This window comes from Sinohyriopsis cumingii, chromosome 8 (genome assembly GCF_028554795.1).
Source record: "Sinohyriopsis cumingii isolate HCF-2022 chromosome 8, ASM2855479v2, whole genome shotgun sequence".
Classification (NCBI taxonomy): domain Eukaryota; kingdom Metazoa; phylum Mollusca; class Bivalvia; order Unionida; family Unionidae; genus Sinohyriopsis; species Sinohyriopsis cumingii.
Genome location: NC_142968.1, coordinates 37,507,914 through 37,532,532, shown reverse-complemented (window position 1 = coordinate 37,532,532; position 24,619 = coordinate 37,507,914). Strand labels below are relative to the sequence as shown.

At 39.9% G+C, this 24,619-nt stretch overlaps 1 pseudogene; it reads left to right on the top strand.

The window, feature by feature from the left end:
- The first annotated feature begins 20,835 nt into the window (after positions 1-20,835).
- Positions 20,836-24,619, top strand: LOC149793307 (uncharacterized; annotated as a pseudogene).

Genomic DNA, 24,619 nt, shown 5'->3' with positions numbered 1-24,619 from the left:
AGTGTCAGGAAATCTATTTATCATCGATAGCAAATTTATAGAAACATAAGCGAGCATCGAAGATCTTAAATGTGCATACTGAAGAGATTCTCCATCAGTGTAACTAACAATTGTGCCCAACCGTGTTCCGTCAACAAGTAAGCGTCTTCCCTATTGCAAAATATATTTCTCGCAGCGGCATCAGCAATTATAAAATCTAATTCAACATCCATAATCAATCGTACGTGATGCCGTTTATGATCATATGCACCACCCTGAGTAAATTTACGTTATTTTTCTAACGAGATCTTTTGCGGATTTTTCACTGTTGCTGAGTTTAATCCTGAGAATATTAGGAGCATTATCGACGATGACATCAACAGGAGTATTTGGACATTCCTGCTTATATTCTTCGATGACCTCATCTACACTGATACTCTCCGGTGTTGGTAACCAAACCGATGTCTGCGTCCGATACGATATAATTGCTTCACTGACCATCAACGATATTAATAAGTTACTGTCAAGCATATATCGTAATAACACTATTGGTGCCCAGCGTCGTTCCGAGAAGAGTCTACCAAACCAAACATAACAACACGGACGAAGATTCTTAGCGAATTCAAACTACACGAGTGAATCATGTCAGGTCAAAATCGGGTAATGGATCATTAATCGCCACTCGTGTCATCTCGTTTGTAGGATGTCCGAATCTTTAATAATATCCAGCACACTCACCCATCCCGAGAAAACTTCCCGGATAACATGCGACCATGTCCACCGAAATGACATCCTTGTGGTTATATTCGGTATTTCACAAACCGCCATGTCCATATTCAATACAACTTAACTGAACATCTTCGAGGAACTCAGCGCGTGTTGGTCTCCATGAATTTCTCTCTCTCTAGCGGCGTGGGCAGCAACTGACGGGACTGTAAAACAATTTTTTAATAATTGCTCAGTATTTTCTGAATATCTTTCAGCGAGTTTTCTCATTGCGAGTTGGAGAGATTCTTTACGAGATAAATCACCGTTGGGTCTTACAAATTGATTGTTTTCTTCATCTTCGGAACTCTTAAACAACCACACTGACTCTGGGGAGTAAAATCTTACGACACGATATTTTACTGCGTTAGTCCACGCGTGAGCGTTATGATCAATAATTTCAATTGGTGTCCCTCTCGATTTATTGGGCGATTCATATAAAACCTCTCCGGTTAGTGTTTTTACTACCATTGGAAATTTTAATTTACTTGATAACTCAGCGACATCGTTTACTGACGCTCCTGTATCCTTGACCGATTTAGCCCACTTCGCTATTTTTTCACGTCGCAGATCAGTTAAACCGATTCCACGCTTCGCATTAGTAAAATATTCCATTACTCGCTCGGCTACACAATTCCATGATGAAAATTTCATCGGGGCAAGATCATTAATGTTAGGTCTATCATTTAGTTGATAAATTCCATAAATAACCGCGGACACAGGATACGATCGAGCGTAATATGGTCTGTCAATCCCAGTTAACATTCCTGGTTTGGAATCTTTACTTAATACAGCAGTTTTTCCATTAGCATGGACAGGATCACGTTTGTCACGGATAATCCACGTATCGGAATCGGCTTGCACAATAAACTTTATTCTGAGAAGATATTTCTGATTAAGGTAATCGATAATCGCTTTCACTCGTGTATCGTTCATTGTAGCATCATTGACAGAGTCGTCGCGTATAATCTTAAATGTAGACAACACGTGAGATGCTCCATCAGCACGAAATTCTTTTTTGGCATCCCTGATAATATCAATCAGAAAAGTCAGAGCTTGCCTCAGCGAATTAGGGGTTAGTCTGTCAAGATCGAATCTAGAAGCTTTCCAGGGCTTGATTGCAGATAATCTCTCAAACTCATCCATATATAATTAAGACAAACATTTAAATAAAAAATATTATAATTACAATGTCTCAGACAAGAAATAAATGTAAATGGCTTATGGTGGGTTCATTGACCACTTGTAATAAATCCTGCGTTAACAAATTCTACGGGCAACATTTGCAGTGCGTTCGTAATGGAAGCTTAGGACCAATACCTTGTCTGCGATGTGGTGTCGGAGTCCGGGGACAAATATGGCTATGTGTGCATCATGGGGGTAAGCGATACAGGGAACTCAAAAGATATTATGATAAAAAAAATAATGACAGTGATAGAGTTATAGAACGTGAAGAGGATTATTTAAATAAGTTCTTAGTCAAATTATGATTTAGAAAAATACATTATATATAATGGAGCAAAAAAGATTTGACAGACATCCTATCATCAAGGATTATGAAGCGTCTCGTGATGGTGTAGTTAGACATTGTAGGTCGAAAAAACCAGTTGGTTTTGTTAGTAATACTGGTTATCTTAGATTTACTGCTGGGAGAAAGAAGTATCACAATCACAGGTTTGTATACGAGTGTTTCTTTGGGGTGATCAAAGATGGTCTTGTGATCGATCACATCAACAGTATAAAAACCGATAATTCTTTAGCCAATCTGAGAGCTGTCACGCAAAGTCAGAATTGTAAATCTGGTAATACCGGCTGTAATGATAAGAGCGCCAAAGCAGTTGTATCCATAAATTTAGAGACCAGCGAAGAAATAATATTTCAATCAATGAATTCGGCTGGCAAATATTTTGGCATTTGCATACCTTCAGTACGACGTGTCGCAGAAAATATATATATATCTGCATTCTCAAAGAAATATAACCCAAAAGTTATTTTCAAATATCATTAAGGGAGAGCTAAGATGTAGTATTTACTAACTACTTATTTAATTATTTTGGGTCAGAAAATCCTATTCACATGCTACTTCTTTTTCGACCTGAGCGAACGGAGATAATTCTGTAATATAGCTTTCTCCGTAGTTGTAGTCGTAATTAACCACCTACGTCGTAATTAAGGATATTTATGGTTTCTAACTTACAGACACAAAAAATAACTACGGTTACACATTGGACAACAGTGAGTTGTTTTTAGATCCGTTACAGAAATATACAGTGTATTTTTTCGGTTATTTTTAGATCCGTTGCAGAAATATACAGTGTTTTTTCTCGGTTATTTTTAGATCCGTTCCAGAAATAAACGATTTTTTTCAGAAACAGTCGGAGGTATGGACTAATGTTATTTTATCAGAGTAATTTTAATCAGTACTGTCTGTATTACACGTCTCATGCGGTAACTACATAACAATTTTTAATCATATACCAGTAGATTAGAGCCATGCGCAGTGGTAGTGCGGCCGATTCTCGTTCTGGGGTCAGCGGTTCGAATCTCGTAACAGGCATATTGTCGACGGTACCTATTTATAGGGTTTTTCTATATATAGTGGGGGTGCCAGAAGTCCATGTACATCTCTCATCACGTCAAATACGTGGTGAGTGCGTCTTTTGCACTTACCCCGGGATTTCATCTTGAGGTGTGTGTACGCGAATGCATTTCGCTACTAAAATAAACAGTAGCGTGGATGTATAAGCTCTAAGTCACATGGGTACCCACAAAAATAACATTCGGAAAGAATGCGGCCAAAAAGAAACGGTCATGGGGTGCAAGAAAGGTTTCAAAAGAAGACAAAAATAGTCTCAAAAAACAAAAGTCTCAAACAATGACAAATATCTCCCATGAAAGACACACAGGCCAGTGCAGGGACCCATGAATGATAACCGCTCATCATAGCTACTGTTTATTTTTGGTCTAAAATATTTTTCTTTTAAATGTATAATATTCGGTATATATATATAATGAATTACGAAAATATTAATGATGTAATTGTTGCTATTAAAAAATTAGAACATGACGGTATAAATTATAATGATGAATTATATCCCGAAAAAATTATTTTTGATTTTGAAACACTGCAGGAGGCTAAACATGAAGGAAGGTATATTTTGCCATCCCAATATAGATTTATAAAGAAGATTCAGACGTCTATGTATCAATCTCTAGCCACAGTAGAAGAAACGCGAATAAAGGAATTTGTTTCGTTGTCGCGTGCAATTGATAAAATTAGGTCACAATTATCTCATGAATATGAAGCAAAGAAGATAATTAATACTCGTGTGAGGCAATTAAAAAAATTATGTCAGATCGTGAAGCGATCGAAAACGAAAGTTAGACTCGTTGATTTCCATCAAGCAAGTACTTGGAATTTTTTTTTTTTGTTTTTTTTTTGTTTTTCACTGAAAATTGTTGGATTTCCATGATTTTTACTAGTAAATACCCTATCAGAATTAGCAAATCGAATAATTTCCATGACTTTTACTAGTAAATACCCTCTCAGAATTAGCAAATCAGTCGATGTGCAAAATATATATATAAATAAAATATTTTTACTATTGCCCGTGCACAAAAATAAAATTATTATACTTGCTTGTGAAATCAGTCGATTTACACGATTTTTGGCTACCTACATACCCTTCAGAATTGAGAAATCAGTCGATTTGCACGATTTTGACTATCTAAATACCCTTCAGAATTGAGAAATTTGACAGATTTTCAGTAAAAAATAAATTTTTATAACATTTTTGTAACTCTAGCGACAGTCAGTCATTAAAAATAATCCACATTACTGTCAGGAGATTTTTTTATACTGTTTTCTTGAATCCCTGAAAATTTTCACGATTGGAAATCTTTACGATCTCACAAGTAAATTAACATTTACCGTTTCATTTCTCAAATCCAACAAGTGGCCCAATTGGTCTGTTAGTTTGAAATTTATTCTTGATAACAGTGGATTATGGCATCGTAGATAGACCGGATTGATCGGTTCTTGTACAATCAGATATCCAGGCGGTTATTTTGGTGTGAATGAATAAAGAAAAATCCTTGCTGCGCTTGATTTGACATTGTTGTGTCCGTGTTGTAACTTCCATCGATTACATCACACACAAGATTGACCGCGACCATCGGGGTTATATTTACGATTTAGAGGATACATGTCGTCCTTGCCCCTCTGGGTCATTATTATGCCGGAGAATAGTTGCCGGTGATGTTATTCTTTTCCAGATAGCAAGTATTTTAGGAAAGAACTCATCAATGATATCATTAACGATTTTTTTAGTTTGTCGATTCCAAAGATGGGTGTCTTAAATGCTGGTAAATCCGCCTCGGTTATTTTATATTGATTGAGAAATAATTGTTCTGGGTCCTGTAGGATGGTCAACGAGATCATCACCGCGTTCATCCTTGTTCGAAATAATAACATGATTGATGTATTCAAGATCCGACATAACACGATTGAAATGGTACATCATTTCAATGATTTGTTGCTTTATATCATCGCTGTAGTATTGTGCCGTGCTGGAAAATAAATTTTGTAGTTTGCTGATTAATTGTTTGGCTTCAGCGGCAGCAGGATCGGAAAATGATTGAATAAATTTTTCATGAAGATGGGATCTAATTTATCGTCATAGGTGTACAATTGTCCCACTATTCGGGGATAATATCCGCCGAGGTAGGAACGCCGTTCTCCCTCCAGTGGGAAATACCTAGCAAAAATAATCTTCAGTCCACTAGTCTTTTCCCTCTTTCCACGGATATTTATTTCGATATTTTGGAGTTGTTATAAAGTTCTTCTCAGGAGTCTTAAATTTATCCTGGGTTGGTTCAGGTGGTCCTTGATATTCCGGTGGGATTTCAGGCCAACCTACACTGTTCTGATCGATGACTGGTATATATCCACGGCGTAGTCGGGGGAGTTTATTTCAATTGCGGATGACAGCGTTGGTTCGTGAGCTGTTATTGCTATTTTGGATTCTTTCCAGGTGATATTTTTTATTCGACGTTGTAATTCCTCATTGATTTCTTCGATTTGATAGCTACCGGTTGGTATTCCAACAGCATTCCAGTCGATTGTACCATCTTGTTTATTTTATTTGCAAACACAAACGAATTATTTGCTGGCAATCAACCAAATGACTTTGATCTGATATTTGGCCAACTGTGGTATACTCGTAATTGTGTCAGCACGATCTCGCTCACCGGAATCGCAGTTGGAAAATTAATACTGAATTCAGGCTTGTTTGAGCTTACTGTTATCATTGTGGTCCCTGCTGAAGTTGTATTTGCGGCTATCTGCTGAAGTAGTTCTGTCATTATTCATTTTCCTTGTTTTCAAAAGGTGGGACTCGGACTGCTTGCAGTCTGCGTATGTCTTAACCATTGACGCGAGTTCGGAATCTGATATTTTTTCATCGTTGAGGCTTGATGATATCAGCGACGATAATTTTGAGCATGCTGCTGCTGTGTTTAATCGTGTAACCGCGTCATGGTATTATGTGCTCGTGCACGTTGATATCTTTTTCGCGATAATATTAAAAACACCTGCAAGTGCAGCCGATGATGAAACGCATATTGTTACTGCGATTGCAGTTGTTACTTGCGTCAGCGCTGATAATACTACTCCGGTGGATGCAACTAACGCGGATACCGAGTATACTGCAACGTCAAGAATGACTGCTCGTCGCTTATATTTTTCTACTTTTGTTGTATATTTGTCGATGATGGTTTTTAACTCTGATTGCCATTCGCGTACTTGATCGTATCTATATTGCTGGACATTTAATGTTGTCGTTGACTCCGTTTTTGTCAATGCCATTATTATTTTACGCAGTAACCAATTGAGGTGTTTCAGCTACAAATTCCAAACACCACCAGTAAGATGTTGCGGTTAATTTCTTATCGGCTGCTTCCAGTATAAATGTTTCTTCGGTTCCGCTATTTAATATGATAGACACAACCCCGGAAAACTTGTCGGTGGAATGACGCCAGGGATACGTTGCAAATAGTTCAAATTTTGCATCAGTGAATACAGACAACCTGTACACACCAGTAACTGTTGCGGTATATTTGATAGCATTATTTTCTTTTGACCATGTTGCGAACCCGGATGATACTGTGTATACTATGTTGGTAATATGCCCGGGAGTAACTCCAGGTGAGATTTTAATCAGACTAATTTTGTTAACAATCTCAGGAGTTCCACTTACGACATCTTTGAGTGTTTTCTTGATCGTGTTAATGCTAGTTTTGATATCAGAGAGTTTTGCGTCAACGGTCAATGGGGCACCAAAGAATTCCTCTGCAGTTTCATTAATTTTTTTAAAGTTTCTACGTAGATTTGTAAAGGCGTTTACGTGAACGTCATTTACCGTCTACGGTGCCGTGGTTAACGTCAACATATTTTTGTTGCGACACCCTCTGGGCATGTTGGATCCGCTAACATCACTATTTTATTTCCATTCATGTTGAGTTCACCTGTCATTGTGTCACCGGTGTTTTATAAACGACTAGCAAATATGGTTCCGACGGTTGTAAACAATGTGTCAACATACATTTTTGTTGCGGCATCTTCGGCGGATGTTGGATCTCGTAGAACTGTTATCTTGTTTCCAATTATGCTGGGTTCACCTGTCATTGTGCCACCGGTATTTTTTAAGCGATTAGCAACACTTACTGCGATTTGATCTTTGATGCCGGCAATTGACATACTTGAGTCTCTGATTTTTCCGCTGTCAGTGAATACAGGAATGTTACCCGGGGTAGCTCCAAGAACCCTGCAAACTATGTCATACCATTTGATATCGCTGGTTTTTAGTTTGCCATATCGGTCCTGAAAAATAACAACCTCATCTGGGTCTATCCCGGAGAGGGTTAAAAGATTATCAATCTCATTTTTGGTCACATATTTTGATAAATCCACGTCGACGCGATTTTTACTTTTACTCGTGCTGAGAGATCTTCAGTAAATATCAACCATTATTCTTTAGGGATTGTTTAAAATGTTAAATCGTTCCGCGGTGTACTCGTGCACGACTTTGTGAGGTGGTTTGGTTGATTTTGATAACGCGTCAAGTACATTAATTATTTCACGGCCACATATCGGAGGATCAGTTAGTGTTTGTGTTGGTAGCGTTGAGTACCAAACTGGAATGGGAGCGGAAGTGCTTTGTACGTATTTTAGAAATTCAACTGGCGGTGCTAACCCATACGAATTGAAATAAACAATTCCACGTGGATGTATCGCGTAAGCAACCCAGTGAGTTCCAGGACGTTCGCTGTTATCGAGATTAATAATTCCAGTTTCTGGATTATTCGGTTGGCTCGGCAACTGATCTCGCATAAAAACACCTCTAAAATCTTTTATATTTAATTGCTTAGCAGCATCGAGTAAATCAAAATTTGACATCGGTGTCAACGGCGTTTGGGGTACCATGAGGGCGGAGTTCCTGGAAGTCTTGGACCAGCTCCCTTTTTTTTACATCCTTTTCCAGTTGCTTTCTTTAATGCCATTACATCAGCTGTTCCAACAGCACCTAACGCGGCTGCTTTTGCGACAGCTGGAGCAGCAGCAGCTATCAGCGCTGGTATTGCTGCAAGAAGTGGAAATATACCACCGGTTTTAATCATGTCGCTGATGGCTTTTGGAGCGAAATCAAATTGAACTCCGATTTTTGCTTGCTGCGCTTTATTGAAATATTTTAGTTGAGTTTTAGTCAACGATAATTTGTTTGGACCACCACTACCAATTTGATCTCGTTTTAGTGTTATCGTTGCCCCGGTTGCGCTCGCGTTTTTTGATTGTAATTTTTTCACCTGACCGGGAGTCAGAGTGACATTAACGTGACTATATGACATTTTATAATTAACGCGATTGGTCTAATTGTCTACATGTTTTCCACTGGTACATCAACGACTCTCATTCGTCCACCAACACCTTCAAGTAACATTGTTTTATCGCTGAGTATAACAGCAATTGCTCTGTAATTAACACCACCACCTGTGTTTGCGCTAGCTCGAAAATGTATATCAAAGACAGATTGCTTAACTAAATCAAGATGTTCCAGCGAAAAGTAATAAATCGGATGCAACGATGTAAAATCTAACTGAAATATTTGCAAACCAGTATCAATATTTTGTTCACGTCCCATAAATGTCATCAAACGATGATATGCACGTGCTACATAATTATGTTCAAAATTCAATAATATATCCTCGGATGGTTCTTGATTTCCGTTTATTCTTAAAGATACTTCAGAAACACCAAGTTTGTCAAATGCCATTGGATTTCCTTCTTGATTGTTTAATCGTACAACATTTTGAAGAGCAACAAAGATATGACTTGGCGCAGAAACACCCTGCTGTGATGCAATATGCCATGCTTTGAACACTATCGGTAGTTGTTGTTAACCACGATAATATTGATTTACCGCCTTGATCCATAAAAGAAAAGAGCCGCTGTTCTTCAGCGAGTGATGGAGTCATTACCGGAATCCACAATGAGAGTTTAAATAATATTACTTTACCATCAGATTGCTATGAACCACCGGCCATACATTAGCGTCAGCGTTGTCGGCAAAGTTTCTTGGTCGTCTTACAATATCAGGTCTCCCATCGGGATGGTCAGCATTATCCTTGGCGAACATCATAGTCGGACCAGCTGATCTAGTATAATCATCTGAATATCTTGCTAGGCCTATAATCGTTGTAGCAACGTCAACATTATCTTGGATTGTCTCAATTTCTTTTCCATCAATCATATATATAGCACTTTTGACTAACGCCATGATGCCATTATTAACAAAGCCAACTCTGACATTGGCTCCGTATTCTGTATTAGCGATAACGTTTGTTACAGGTTCACCTTCGACTTCAATAAATGCTTCAGCGGGCAAGAAATATCTACTTGTATCCTGAACTTGTAATTCAATTCGTCCACGTTGATTTGGCTGTCGTGCTTCATAAGAATAATACTGATAATCACGCACAGACTAATCCTTGAGTACTGGTGCATCCATGTCAAATACTGGGTCAGATATACGTTTAAGCATTTTATTATAATTTATTATCTTCCAAAACGAAGACCACTTACTGATATCAGACTTGTATTTATTTGTTCAGCCCCTTGATTTATCAGCGCTGCTAGTTTTTGATTTGCGGCTTGATTTATTACTTTATTGACATTTGCAGGTATCACTTCAGTGCTTGGTAATTTGACTGGCTGTGGTGGTCTGCGTATTAATCCTGCTAGTCTGTCCTTGATTGCCAAGAACGCTTTACTGGCAACGTTACCAATAGCACCAGGAGCTTTATCACGAGCAACGTCAATAGCTTTCATTGATAATTGTTTTGCGATTGGTACTGCTTTGGGAGCTATCCTTCTGAATAAACCCTGAACAACATCACCGAGTCCATCTCCTTAAGTTGCTTTATAGGTTGGTAATCGCGAGTTTATCACCCTAACCTCTACGGGTCCACGGTGAGCATTATGTATAATCATCTTATTTGTTATTCATTTATCTAACAACTAGTCACTATGATAGTCATCAACGATTTCATCAATGAGCCCCCGATAAACATTAATGTCCATGATACCGCCTTGAAATAATCGTCGACAGATATCAGCTGCTTCATTAATTATTTCTGGTGAGTTATTTCCAGCTCGTTTTCCTCCTATGAGAACTTCTAGCCGTTCCACATCTCGTACTATGTTTTCGGGGCATGGTGTTACTATTCCTGATCCGGTTTTTGTACTAGTCGGCTGTGTTGTTATCGGTGTTGTTTTTAACGGTGTTTTTTTTAACGATGTTGACAGATTTGCGGTTACAACAGGACTTGCAAGACCCTTGCTTTAACATCTTTCTTAAATTGTGTAAACTCATCTTCGTACTTTGCTGTGATCCGCTGAATATTTTTATGTGCAGCAAACACCAACTGTTGCCACTGGTCATAATTCAACGGTGGTGAACCCGGTTCCAGGTAACGGTCATGATCATTAAATTCTCCTACAAGATCAACCGCGTTATCGTAATTTTTCAACCTGATATTTTTTGCCGTATCCTCCCTGATTTTTGCTTTACCACATTGGTATTCCGGCGGAACTTCGGCTTCAGGTGACGTTTCTGGTGCATCTACGAAAACTTCTCCGGGCGGTCTTGTTGCAACTTCCTTGATAGCAGTGGTCGCCCTAGCGGCTGCCTCAGCGGATCTTTCAGCTGCGGCTGCTAACCGCCTTGTTGCAACATTTTGTTGTTGAGCAGTACGCGCTAACGATGTAGTAACAGGCTTAAATAATAGTGCAGATGATTCTGCGAAACCTTCTTGTGCTTGCTGATGTTCTTGACGTTTTTGTCTTACAGAATCATGAACAGGAAGAAAGTTTTTGATTGCTTCTAATCGCTCTCGAGTTAATCTAGTGGTATATGCTTCTCCGATATTTGCCATTACTGATATAATGATGATTTAATTTATAGCAATAGAGAGGGTGCGCCTCCAACTTGGCACCGACGTGATCGCATATTTTCCTTCGATTTATCGCGATTAGAAAAACCTATCAGCGATAGGATGAGTAAGCCAATTTCGTCGCTGACAAGGTTGTCTTACGCTGGATATCGCGATTTTTTTTTTTTTTTTTTTTTTTGCGATTTTCCAGGAAGGCTTATTTTGGCAAAATACGAGTGAACCAATTAGAGTTCTTCGCCCTATCTGCTGCTCCTTAAATGTAAAATAAATGTTAAGACGAGGATGGTTCATCCTACGGACTTCCACGGGTACTAAATTGGGTCAAGAAAAGACGTCGTCGAATATTTACTGCTGTTAATTGTTTAGTAAAAATAAAGAAATTGTATATGGTTTATAATGACAGAGGTAATAAGACAGGGCCAAAATGCAAAATTCTGTACTAAGAAAATACATTAAAAATTACATTAAAATTTACAAATATTTGCTATATTTCTGTGCTTTTTTTTCTTTTTGTTTAAAAATATATATTTAATTCAATTAACATCGCGGCATTACAAGGATAGAGAAAACTGGAAAATATTTACCGTTAATACAAATTGTACGGTATACGGATGGGAAGTACGACGGTAATCAGATACACACGTGTTAAGACATGTTTACAATCACAAGTAGTAATGTTTTATCTTCAGCTCAGTTAACTATTAACACAGCAGCAGGACAATGACAGTTTCAAAGTGTTGATTATACAGTATATAGGTTAATACATCTAGGATTATGATTACGTCCTTCTATTTTTATTTTGCAACATAAATGACCGTTGAAAGACGTGACCAAGTACTCAGTGGGACAATTTGGGTAGGCCGAGCTCGTTATGGGCCGAGAACGTTAATGGGTCGACTCTGTATGGGCCGAGTAGAATCTGACGTTATCATACATGCTGGTGGATATACTGTCGGATAGTAGAATGACGTAAAATTAACAAGTATCCCTGCATTGATTTCATGTAAGATTTTGAGGCGGTGTATGGGCATTTTCCATCCCATTGTTTTAGTATGATTACATCCATATATAGACTATTATTTAAAGTTGCTGTGTTTCATGATTTATCTCTTTTTACTTGCACCACTATGTTACAGTATATCATGTCCGGTTTCCTTCGTTCGTGTAGTGTGGTAATACCAACCGATAGATTGACCCCAACTGAATAAAAATTGTATTACTCAAATTATTGTAATTTGGTACATGACGATACTTGTACATTTCAAGCGTCGGTTCAAGGACGGCTTCATTGTATATAACTGACGATACTTGTACATTTCAAGTGTCCTTTCAAGGTCGGCTTCGCTCTATATACACTGAGATGAACTGGCAGATTAATCAACTTAACCTTTGACATCATCATCAGTTCATAAGCTAGTACAAATGACATGTAATGGGTAACGGAAAGACTGCGTGCTAATGCATTTTTCACATACGTTCTGAAATACCTTACTTGACACCAGCCTCTGTCTAATCGGAAAGGTAGAAAAATTACTTTTCATGAAAGCGTCACATGTTACAGCCAAAGAAGTATTTTAGAACGATAACGTAACACGTTATACATGTGTATTGAGCATAAAAATACTTCAGTAATGTTTCTGAATATCTAAGTACAAATAAGAAAAGTATAAAATCTTCATTACATCATCATCATATATCTCAATTTTGTCTCTAATTTTACAGCAGCAAGATGAGAAGGAAATAACTGAATGCGCATGTTTTAAAAGTATTTTTCGGGTTTGTTGTATATTAGTAAAATTGTATTGACTTACACTAGTTTCTTTGAGTTAAAAAAATCCTTTGTGTAGAGGTTATGCGTCAGTTTACGGTATATCAAAAGCCGTAAAGAGAACAAAGTCATAAGCATTGCGAAAAGATTCTATTTTGCTTTTGTTTCTACCTGTTCTGGAAATTGCGCAGGGAACAGCTTAAATTACAGTCATTTGTCATGAACGAACTAATACATTCGCTGATACATACCCAATCTACGTAGAAGCCCCTTTTTAAATAGACTTCCAGACTTGCTTTTCTTCTCAAGAATTGTCAAAATTATATTAATTATATCTCTTGTTTCAGCACATATAGGCATGACAATATTGATTCCCCCACTTTGGGTTAAAGGGACTGTTACCATCTTTTACCAAAATTTGGGCACAGAAAAATCGAGGGAAAACATGTAAACATTCTTACATAAAACCGATAAAGTTATGAATTTTCTGTAAATCACACAACTGTAAACTGTATCGTAGCAGAAAATTGATTTGCTTTTGTATCGAAAGTAATGAATGAAAATGTAGTAGACGTAAAAGAGTTCTAGGACCTGTCCTACTCCTGGCACAAACGTTTAGTATTTTAAACTATTGTGTCTGGACACGCCAACCAACATCCCCCACTAATGGGTTGGTCCAAAACTATATTTGCCAAGTCGACCGATCCCCCAACGAGGGCGACCAAAGCTGGGGCTTTTGCAATGCAGCCCTGCCACTCAATAACTATAACATGAGTTACCATTGTTTTTCACAAAAATTTGGCGCGAGTTTATGATTTGAAGAAATAAGCGTGAGAAGGTAGACCGCTTGAACAAGACATGATGCTCAGTGGCAAGAACAAGTGTGGGAAAGAGGTTTGTATTAAAACAATATGTTGGCGTGTAATGCTGTACTCATGCTACACTGAGCAGGAATGATATGTGATTGGCCGTGCTAAAATGTAGGGTCTATTTTAGCTCTGATCATCGGATCTGCGTAAACGTTAGCGGTAATAATGTGGCACAGAGCCTGAAACGGATAAGGAACAAGGCAAAGATGCTGTTTAATATGGTTCCTTGCTAACTGCAGGATGTTCAAGAACGCAATATAAAGTTATGCGTAGGTAGACACAAAGATTGGGATAAACTTTTACGACATTATGTTTGAGATGCGTAACGGACCGCACCGTTCCGTTACGTCTTCTATGTGTAAATTTCAGAATCCAGTTCCGTCACCAACACGTGTTGCTGACAAATCTGTCAGACTTCGTAAAGAGTTAGTGTATTGCCGACATGGTTGTGAGAGATAATAGCGCCCCGGTACCCACAAAGCACAGGCTCGAAGCAGACTCTTTAGCATTTCCTAATGCCATGGCGCCACGTGCGGAGGACGTCATCAACAGGGTGCTAGTGAGACCTGACGGTCTTAAGTTTAGCCTAATGTTGACGCACAGCTGAAGAAACCTGTGTCCGGACTGAAAAACGTCGAAAACGAAGATGATCTGGCAGACTTCATTAAAGTACATTCAGCCGCGAGCCTTTATCAGTTTGAAAAATAGCGACCACCAGTGCTATTCTGTTAGCCGTATTCTCTGCAGACGAAGGCGTTCTTGAACCTGCCACAGTTAGCAAGGAAGCATATCAATGTGGCAGGCCAGGCATGTACCGCCGTAACCTGGAAGAGCTAAACTTCGAAGGGCTTCACTACCTAGTCAAAGTGAGCGACAACGATAAGTCCAAGCGCCTCTTTTCGAGTATCTGGGTGTACGTCTTCGACTGGAAAAATGTCCTGAGGCCTCTACGCATCGAGGAGGAAGTAGATCCAAAACATGAACCTGCTATTGATTACAGAAGAGCCACTATATCTGGATAAATAACCTAAACCATCTGGTATTCAAGCACAGCAAACGCAAGCAGAACCAGCACGTCTACCGCCGGTGTCCCCACGTCAACAGTCAGGAGATGACCTATCATAAACTCACACCATATATGACTTTCTCGCTGGAGCAGCTGAAGTTCTTCGATAGCATGCAGTTTTGGAGCTGAAGTTTCCAGAAGCTGTTTAAAAACCTGGCCATGGCGGGCAATGAGGAGTTTCATATCACTTTGCAGCACACACGCGGAGACATAGTCTCCGTAGGTGCAGGTGGTTATACCTGTAATAATACACAAGAAGTCGTAAGCGATTGAAAGAAACGAAGCTTCTGAAGCCAGATTACCCGTAAAGACACAACTGAAAAAGCCATGAGCATATGCTGAACGTGTGGAAAACATTTTTTCTTTAGCCAGAGCCCTACTAAGCTTAGACTGTCTATTAAAAGCCACAAGTGGTCATCTCGAGCTGTTACAGGTATTAGCATACACCTGTTTGCTGAGATGTGCGTCTGACAAAACATTTTGATGGATAAATGGCGTCACGCGAAAATTCTCATTAAAACTGTGGATTGCTAAGCAAGAGCAGCTATATGTCGATCGACCTTTCCTAATTAGAACCGCTCGAGGACGTACCAAACTATATTATCGATTAGATCTGATTACAATGAGTACCAACCGGCTGCATCACAGAAACTGTAGACGTTACTGATCGATTAGCACCAATGGCCAAAGCAGAATTATTTACAAATGTCAGAAGTGTTAAACACACTGTTTAGGGCCTCTATAACGACAGGCAGCTGTTTCATTCACTCAGTCATACGCGTTGTAATTTCGCTGTCTGAAAGAAACGTCTCATGCGCATATTTTGGTACCCGAACAGCAGCTCCACACTGGCTTGCTCTTAGTAGATGTCTGCCTTAACCTGCCTTACATGCACGCCATGCATAGCGAAAAGCTGCGACACATGTCACGAACTACTGTCTTGTGATAAGCTGTGGAAGTTTGGTCCACATTAGAAGTCTATGATTTTTTATTCGTGCTCATACTTTGGAATGCTGCGTGATGGTCAAGGACTTGGCCACCTTATTATGACTGGTGATTCAACCTGAGTAAGCCCAGATTGGTACGTGAATCGCCCAACTTTGTCATTCTTTATAAACATGAAGTCGGCTATTTGCACATCGTTATGAACTCAAACCAAATACTGTGATTGGAAGATTTTGCTCAGTACGGGCATATACATGTGCCGTACAGTCTACTTGCTGAGCCTGTCTCTGGCAGCATCTTTTGAGACGTTTGCGTCTTCTACAAACTTGCTAATGGCTGAAACTTTAGTATACTGCAGTGAACTTACTCGTTGTTAAGTCTTCGCGGCCATTCTGTCAGTTTTTGGTCTGTAAACGAGCAACAATCTCACATTTTTGTCCGCGCAAAAGATGCATGCACTCGTCATGTTAGAAATATGTATAGGTCACGTAAACTAAGACGGCGAGATCGAGTATATTACGTATCAGCTTGCACATTTGCTGTTCGGGCAAGGGCGTGTAAAAGTTAAAAAGGTTTCTCTCTGCGCAGATCTCTTGTGCGTCATCTATTTTCCCCCCTGTATCCAGTTAGTAGTCGCACAGAGTATCGCTGCTTTCTAGGTAATCTCGTTTAACATGCTGCTTGGCGCTCAGTCTCTCATTGATATAACATAGATCCAAAGTGTTTCCGATTGAACACACACGCTTCGCAGCTAGGGTCTTCCAAAATCTTGCTGTGGCTAATGTGATCCACATTAGCTATATTTTGTTTTATCTATTTGAGAAAAGAAGTAGTTTGATCCAGTAAAGGTGAGGTCATTAATGATTGCCCCTCTGACAACGAGAGCAATCTCGGCTATGCGATAGTATTAATAATAATAGTGTTAATGATACCATGTTTAATTGGCAAGTCCTGTGCGCAAAGACTGAACACTCTGAATGTATCAGCCTTTGCTGAGTATTCGAAGTCTAGGCTGCTACGGTCGACTGGCTTCATTAGTTTGGCAATCTCAAGGTCTCCAAGAATTGCTTCATGGTTAATTAGGTTTCTGAGGTCTTAGCGGCGTTTCCTATTTCGAAGGACCTGAGACACGCATCCCATCCCACAAACCCACACATGGCGCTTTATATGGCGTAAGCGAGACCAGCCGTCAAAATAAAATTAGAACGACCAAGGGTGCCTGCGATGGTGCAAGATGATTTGATCCTCTTTCTTCTGTCAGACAGATATCTTTGTTGACGACATCAATATCGGCGTTGTCGATGCACACAAAACATTGCAGTCAAGCTTGACACTTACCTTGCTGAGCATGTCTCAGCTAGATTTGTAATGATCCTGTGGTTGGCGTCATAAATTTACCGATCGTCCCAGTGACCAAGGAACACAGAAATTGCAAATCCTGTTTCAGCTCCTTCATGGAGACGATTTAATATGAGCAGTAATGAAATTTTCAATGAAGGGTCGAAAGGTAATTTTTAAGGAAAGTGGTCTAATGGGCAGGCATATATACAGCAAATATGCTGTAGAAAATATTATATTAAGTCTTTAGGCGATGGCAGTTAAACCCAACTCTCTCACTTTGACGCCTAATCTTGAGAAGGGTAGCGCAAACGAATGGATAGAAAAATCATCTGGCTTAAACGCTTGGAGTAACGGTTTTGGTAGCGCTGTCTGGCATCATTGACACTATAGTTTCTTTCCTCTTAAAACACGACGGGCATTGCAATTGAATGGCTAGCCAGGAACCTGGTGGTGCTTGCTATCATGGTAGAGGTCGCGTTCTTTGCTTTCACCAGCTCTTGCTATGCAGGCAAACGACGCTATTAAAAATGCTTGTGGAAAATCGGTGGCAGGGTGGTTCAGCATCACGCTCACTGATCCAAACTTGTAGCTCTTTCTCAGAAAGCTGGTTTCCTCCATCTTTGTGTTTGCCTTAGATATGATCTTCGTCCGCACAAGCAGGTACAACCCCGCCCCCGCCCTCACTGACGGGAAAAAGTAACCTGCAACAAGCTATTCCTGTGGGTGGTGAACTATACAGATAAACACTTACTATCTCTTATGGAAAACCACAATGGCGCAAATTACGCGAATGTAGCATCTATGAGTTTTTCTTATGACGTTTATAAAAAGCAACAACCAGATAACATGCTGGAGTTGGAGTGCCTGAGTGACATTCGGGAAACTATCAGCTTCCTTGACTTCGCCACTGTCATATGAGCAAAATTAAGGGCGAAGAGTTAATGATGTGGGTCTACAAACATACAAATTCTTCGGAAGATTGAAACTCTCTGATCACACTGCTTATAGAGGAATGTTATAGTTAATAGATCCATTTTAACCTTCAAAATATTAGCGAGCCTGGGACTTCATATGGGTTGACGATGAGCAAAGGCGCAAAAAGGTAGCACGCAGTAAACTAGGTGGACCATATGGACACCACATTAACAGATATGTCTCTAGGCACCGGTGAGACAGGAATTGGAATATCGTCAACAATCATAACAAACCTCACTGAGATTATCATTGAAATTACTGCTTTGAAATGTGGTCTGATTTATGTCTCTCGGAATTTATTTTTCCGGCTACTATCAATGGAAACAATTAAGCTCGATGAAAACCGCCGGCACAGACCTCAACCTAATTGCAGATCACAGATCTAAGTCGCTACCTGACAACGTTATCACCAGCAAAGGAGCTTGAGCTTAGCACAAACGAAGACAATAAATAGAAAATACAAAAAAATGAAATACATGCCGCATCGCACAACTCTTCAGTTGTACTTGAAAAATGACTAAAACGAGATTTTTACTAGCGGAGGAGCCAAAGCTCGCAAGGTCATGAACACCTCACAGGAAATATCTTTGTAAGCCGTGTGTTGCCTATAGAAATGCTAAAAATAGTAAGACTGCCTGAACAACAGTTTTCTGACTCAATATATATTTTCAACACACCTCCAATATACGGTGCTGCCTTTTAATAACGGGTGAAAAAGAACTGCCCCAGCGGAGTACTTCTGGGTTTTTGCCTGCATTTTTTAAATAGCAAAAATGAAAACTTGATTGCATCCCCTTATTTGATAGTGCCTGCATAATCGCAGTTGAAAGTGGTGTACTTCCAAAGTCATTGTTAGGATTGTCGTTAGGGCCTTTTTTATGTGTACACGCCTAAAACAACCACAAACAAGGCTGCTACATTCGAAATTGCCGAAAGCATGAAGGCGTTTATAAGAAAGCAGCCGATTTATAATTTAACTAACGGGCATACCTTGAAATAAGCGATGACTCAGTCCGGATATGTACTAACGCAGCTATCTCCTTTCCACCCAAAATCTTGCAGACTTGGGACTCTAGCTTCACTGATATGGGCATTGCCTACAAACATTATCCTTCATGCAACAATCTTGCAAACATTGTGTAAAAGGAGGTTTAGGTTTCATAAATAGTTAACAATACTTGAGTGGGCTTTATTTTATCCTTTTCTGTATTTAAAGAATAATACCCCCAACTCCCAATCCCAAAACAAAAACAAAACATGGAGCTTAGATTAACATAAATACTATGCTTGCTGACTACGACAATATTCAAAGTAAACGTCATATCTTAGTGCTTATAGTTATGATGTAAATCCATAAATAATCATCTAGACACTTTTGACTTTAACTCCTCATCTGGCCATAAGGCCTATGTGAGATTATGATAGGGTCCTAACTTCTTGACATAAAGAACTAGAACTAATTCAACCAATCTTAGCAGACAGCATCCTAGCATAGACCGCTGCCAGATGTGTATGGCTGCGTTACATAAAAATACACAAATTATGGAAGTCATTTTCTCTCAAAACTAGCAACTCTGTTACAAAGAGGAAAATAATATATCATATATTAATGGATTTTCAAGCTCGTGCAAATGGTGCAGACCCAGCATCAAAAAGAATTAGCGCATTGGGCCAATAGGTTATGTGTGGTTATGGTATCATCCCATTATTATACTAAGTCATGCGTCGTGTGTCGTCCGCTGGCAGTTGATATTTTCAATTTCTTTTAACAGTTTTCACCAGCCTTAGTAAAGAACATACTGGCATAGTGGCTTTCAGATCTGTGATAGCTATTTGCCATCCAAAATGGCAGCCGTTATTAAAAAGTTTCTTTCTCCGCAACTGCTAAACCAATTAGATTTTTTTACAAAAGGCATCTTGACCTAAAGAATTTCATGTTGGTATAAATGACGCAGATCCACTGTCAAATTTGGCAACCATTTCTATAAAATATAGAATAAACTTGAGACGCTTTTATTTTCAATGCTGCTAAACAATATTTGATTAAATGTGAGAATGAGAATTGCTGAATAACCTGATCTCTATTTTCAGACATGCCTGAAGAAGACGAGATCCTTGACGACAAAAGATGCCAGAGGAATAAATCATTAAAAGACGATGCTTTACAAGTAGCCATGAATTTGCATTGCTTTTACCACTTATTACAAGCCAGTTTATGGATTTTTCGTGCCATTATTGGACCATTACATTGATTTTGAAGAAGTAAACAACTAATAACATAAACAACTAATACAATAATAAAAACATCTAATAATATAAACATGCAATGACATAAACGTAACAATATTCCTTAGAACGTACGCATATACTGTGTCATTACTGCGTGATTAGTGTTTTCAGTTTGAAGGGTGTGAGGTTTTGAAGAGTAAATCTAAAAAAGTGCATGAACTACCAAAATATATTGAAGGATCTATTGATAATTCCTTTTCGAAACCAATGAGCATATAATGAAAATGAAAAGTTCAAACTTAAGAAACACCAAGTGGAAATCATTTTTTATTCTCGTACTGGGACCAACATCATTGTCAATATATGGCTCCCTTCAATACGAAAGAGCGATGTTAAATAGCCATTATTATGCCAATGTAAGCCAACAGTTTTGTCGAATTCCAGACCTTAACCCGTGGAATCCCTCCATAAGGACGTACATCAAACAAACCGAATCTGGATGTCCCAACTTGCCTCCCCTAATGTCAGTCGATGACCAAGGCTTTCTCCAGTTCAACGAAACATCGGCTCGCCATTTTGAAATAAAAACTGCAGATTGGCACTGTACATACGCTATAGTTCAAAGGAATGGCGACAATGATGTAATTTTTGAAGAGGAAAAAAGGATGGAGTTACCTTTCTTTGTTCCAGGGCGTGTGTTTCGCGTTCAGTGCAAAACTAAGACAGAGAATGTAGTTTATGATTTCGTTCATATGAATGTGGAATATTCGGAGCCTTTCTCAGAAAAAATGCTTACACCGGAGGATAACCAAACATGTAGTTTCTTCTTTGTTTGCATTGATTCTGCATCACGCTCGCATGTGCTACGAAACCTACCACTCACGTACGCGTATCTTAGGGACGAACTACATATGCATGACTTTAAAGGGTTTATGAAGGTAGGAATAAACACTTTCCCAAATTTATGTCCTTTGCTGACTGGAAAGAGCGAATCAGAATTTCCATTTTATCTAATTCTCATGAAGCTAGATTCAGTGCCACTCTTATGGAAGGAAAAGGAATTCGAGAGATACATGACGATGTATATTGAAGACAGACCGGAAATAGCACTGTTTAATTTTCACAGAAGGGGAGTTGTTGACCCATCCACGTCATATTACTTTCGCCCAGTGTCACTGGCTATGGCAAAATGTTCTCCTGTGATTATTTCTCAGCTACCAGAGGTAAATTCCGAATGCTACGGAAATGTACACCAATACAACATCGTTCTTGATTTTTACCGCCAATGTTTGGAAAAATTCAGAAGTAAACTTCGTTTTGCTTTTTTTTTGAATAATCAACTGAGTCATGAGAGTTACACGTCCTTATGGAAAGGAGATCGACCTTTACTGCAACTGTTCAAATCAATGAAAGAAGGAGGTCATTTAAACAATGCCATCATGACTGTGTGAATGAAGGAAGCAGGAGAAGTAGTTTTAGGTTATAGGAATAGTAAGAAGACAGAGTGGATATCAGGAGAGACGTGGACTCGAAAGACGACAGAAGACAAATTAAGAAGAGACTTTTGGACTCCAAGTCACCAAGACTGAAAGAGAGAATTTTGAAGGAGTATAGAGGAAAAGACAACGAGGTGAAGAAATCAGCAAGGAGAGACAGGAGAGAATACACAGAGAGACTGGCAAAGGAGGCGGAGGCAGCAGCAGAGCAGAAAGACATGAAGACTGTGTACCAGAACACCAAGAAGCTGAAGGGCGACGACGATCAGCACCACGACCTTCCAGTGAGAGATGAAGATGGAACTCATGTCACAGTGGAGGGGGAGAAGCTGAAGAGCTGGAAGCAACACTTCGAGTCCATGCTGAATCGCCCAGACCCACCAGTACTCGCTGACATTCCTGAAGCAGAGGAGGACCTTGACATCAACTGCGACGACATCACTGTTGAGGAGGTCAAGCAGGCCATCCACAAGCTGAAGAATGGGAAGGCACCTGGCGATGATGCAGTATGTCCTGAGATGCTGAAGGCAGAAGACACAAAAACACCGCAGTTTCTTTGCCAGAGTCTCCAAAAGATCTGGGATAGTGAAGAAGCACCGAATGACTGAAAAACAGGAATCATCGTCAAACTTCTCAAGAAAGGAGATCTGGGGAACTGCAACAACTAGCGAGGAATCACCTTACTATCCATCTCCAGTAAGATTTTCAGTCACATCATTCTTCAACGCATCACAACAGCTGTGGACGCCATCCTACGCCAGGAACAGGCAGGCTTTAGGAAGGGCAAATCCTACATCGACCACATCTTCGCTCTGAGACAGATCCTTGAGCAGTCCCATGAGTGAAATGGATCCCTTTATGTGGTCTTTGTGGACTTTGAGAAGGCCTTCGACAGCCTGCACAGAGCTTCTCTGTGGAAGATCCTACGACACTACGGCAACCCCCAGAAACTTGTCAACGTCATCAGGTCCCTGTATGAGAACTTTGAGTGCAGAGTCATCCACAACAACCTACTCACTGAACCATTCAAGGTGGAAACCGGAGTGAAGCAAGGATGCATTCTCTGGCCGATCCTCTTCTCACTGGCCATTGACTGGATCATGCGCCGCACCATAGAGGGCAGGAGGGAAGGAATACCGTGGACGCTGACCTCAATGCTGGATGACCTGGATTATGCCGATGACATCGGGTTGCTGGCAAGCAGACACCAAGATATCCAACAGAAGACACAACAGTTGGTACAGACAGCAAGCACCATAGGTCTTCGAGTCAACATAGGGAAGACACAAGTCTTGAGGAAGAACACTAGAGTGGGCGACCCAATCACCATCAACGACCAGCCTCTGCAAGAAGTAGACGAATTCACATACCTGGGCAGCAAGGTCGCCACGGATGGAGATTGCACAAGGGAAGTCACCACAAGAATCAGCAAGGCCAACCAGGCCTTCGCAATGCTGAAGCCCATCTGGAGGACAACAAACCTCAGCGCCCACACGAAGATCCGTATCTTCAAGAGCAACGTGCTGAGGGTCCTTTTGTACGGGTCAGAGTGTTGGAAGATCACTGCTAACATAGAAAGCAAGCTCGAAGTCTTCCAGACCAAGTGCCTGCGACGGATCATGAGGATCTTCTGGCAAAACATGATCTCGAACGAGGAACTCCGGCACAGAGCGGGCGCAAGCACCATCGCTGAGACCATTGCAACTCGTCGATGGAGATGGCTCGGCCACGTCTGCAGAATGCCCCCTGACTCACTACCAAGGGTGGCACTGAGATGGACTCCACAGGGGAAAAGGAACCGTGGCAGACCCAAAGAGACCTGGCGCCGAACCGTGGAGCGAGAACTCAAGACCAGAGGCCTCACCCTGCAGACCGCCCCCATAACAGCAGCCGACAGACCAAAATGGTGATCCCTTGCTGTCGCCTCAAGCACCAGACGGCGCAGAGAGGATTGATTGATTGATCATGACTGTGTTTAGCGATCATGGATATCGTCTGGGAGGGCTGTGTACAACCTATGTGGGTCGACTTGAAAATAACCTGTCATTTTTGTCTGTGTATATTCCGGAATCTTAACGAAAGATGTTTTCATGGATACAAACAAATTTAGATCAAAATTCGAAAAGATTAGTGACTGTACATGACATCCACAAAACAATATATGATATAAGCAAAAATAGGTTCGAAGACTTACAGCACGAAATTTACTTCTCCCAGTACCAAAAGAACGCACATGTGTAGATGCCGTAGTTCCAGATGATTTTTGCACTTGCCAAACAAGTATACAAATAAATCCATCACATTTCAAAATAATCTTCCTTGGAAATCATTACAGAAATTCCGCAAATATTGTCAAGTCCTGAAATTATCTTAAATTACTGACGCCCGTGTTATCTACAAAATTAAAGAGCACGATTTATTGGAGAAATTGAACGTTTTTATTTTTGGCGCTGAAGGGGACGACACCGGAAGATATACGCTCACAGTTGAGACGGTTCCTGGGTTGGGACTTTTTGAGGCAATAATAGTATATGATGAAATTAGGGAATCAAACGAAAAGATGAAAAATTCCATCAGCTTCATTGGTAATCCGACGAGAATAAATAGATACGGCAACCAGTCTCACTGTATTGATGATACATTCCTTAAACTATGCTGCTACTGTAATGATGAATAG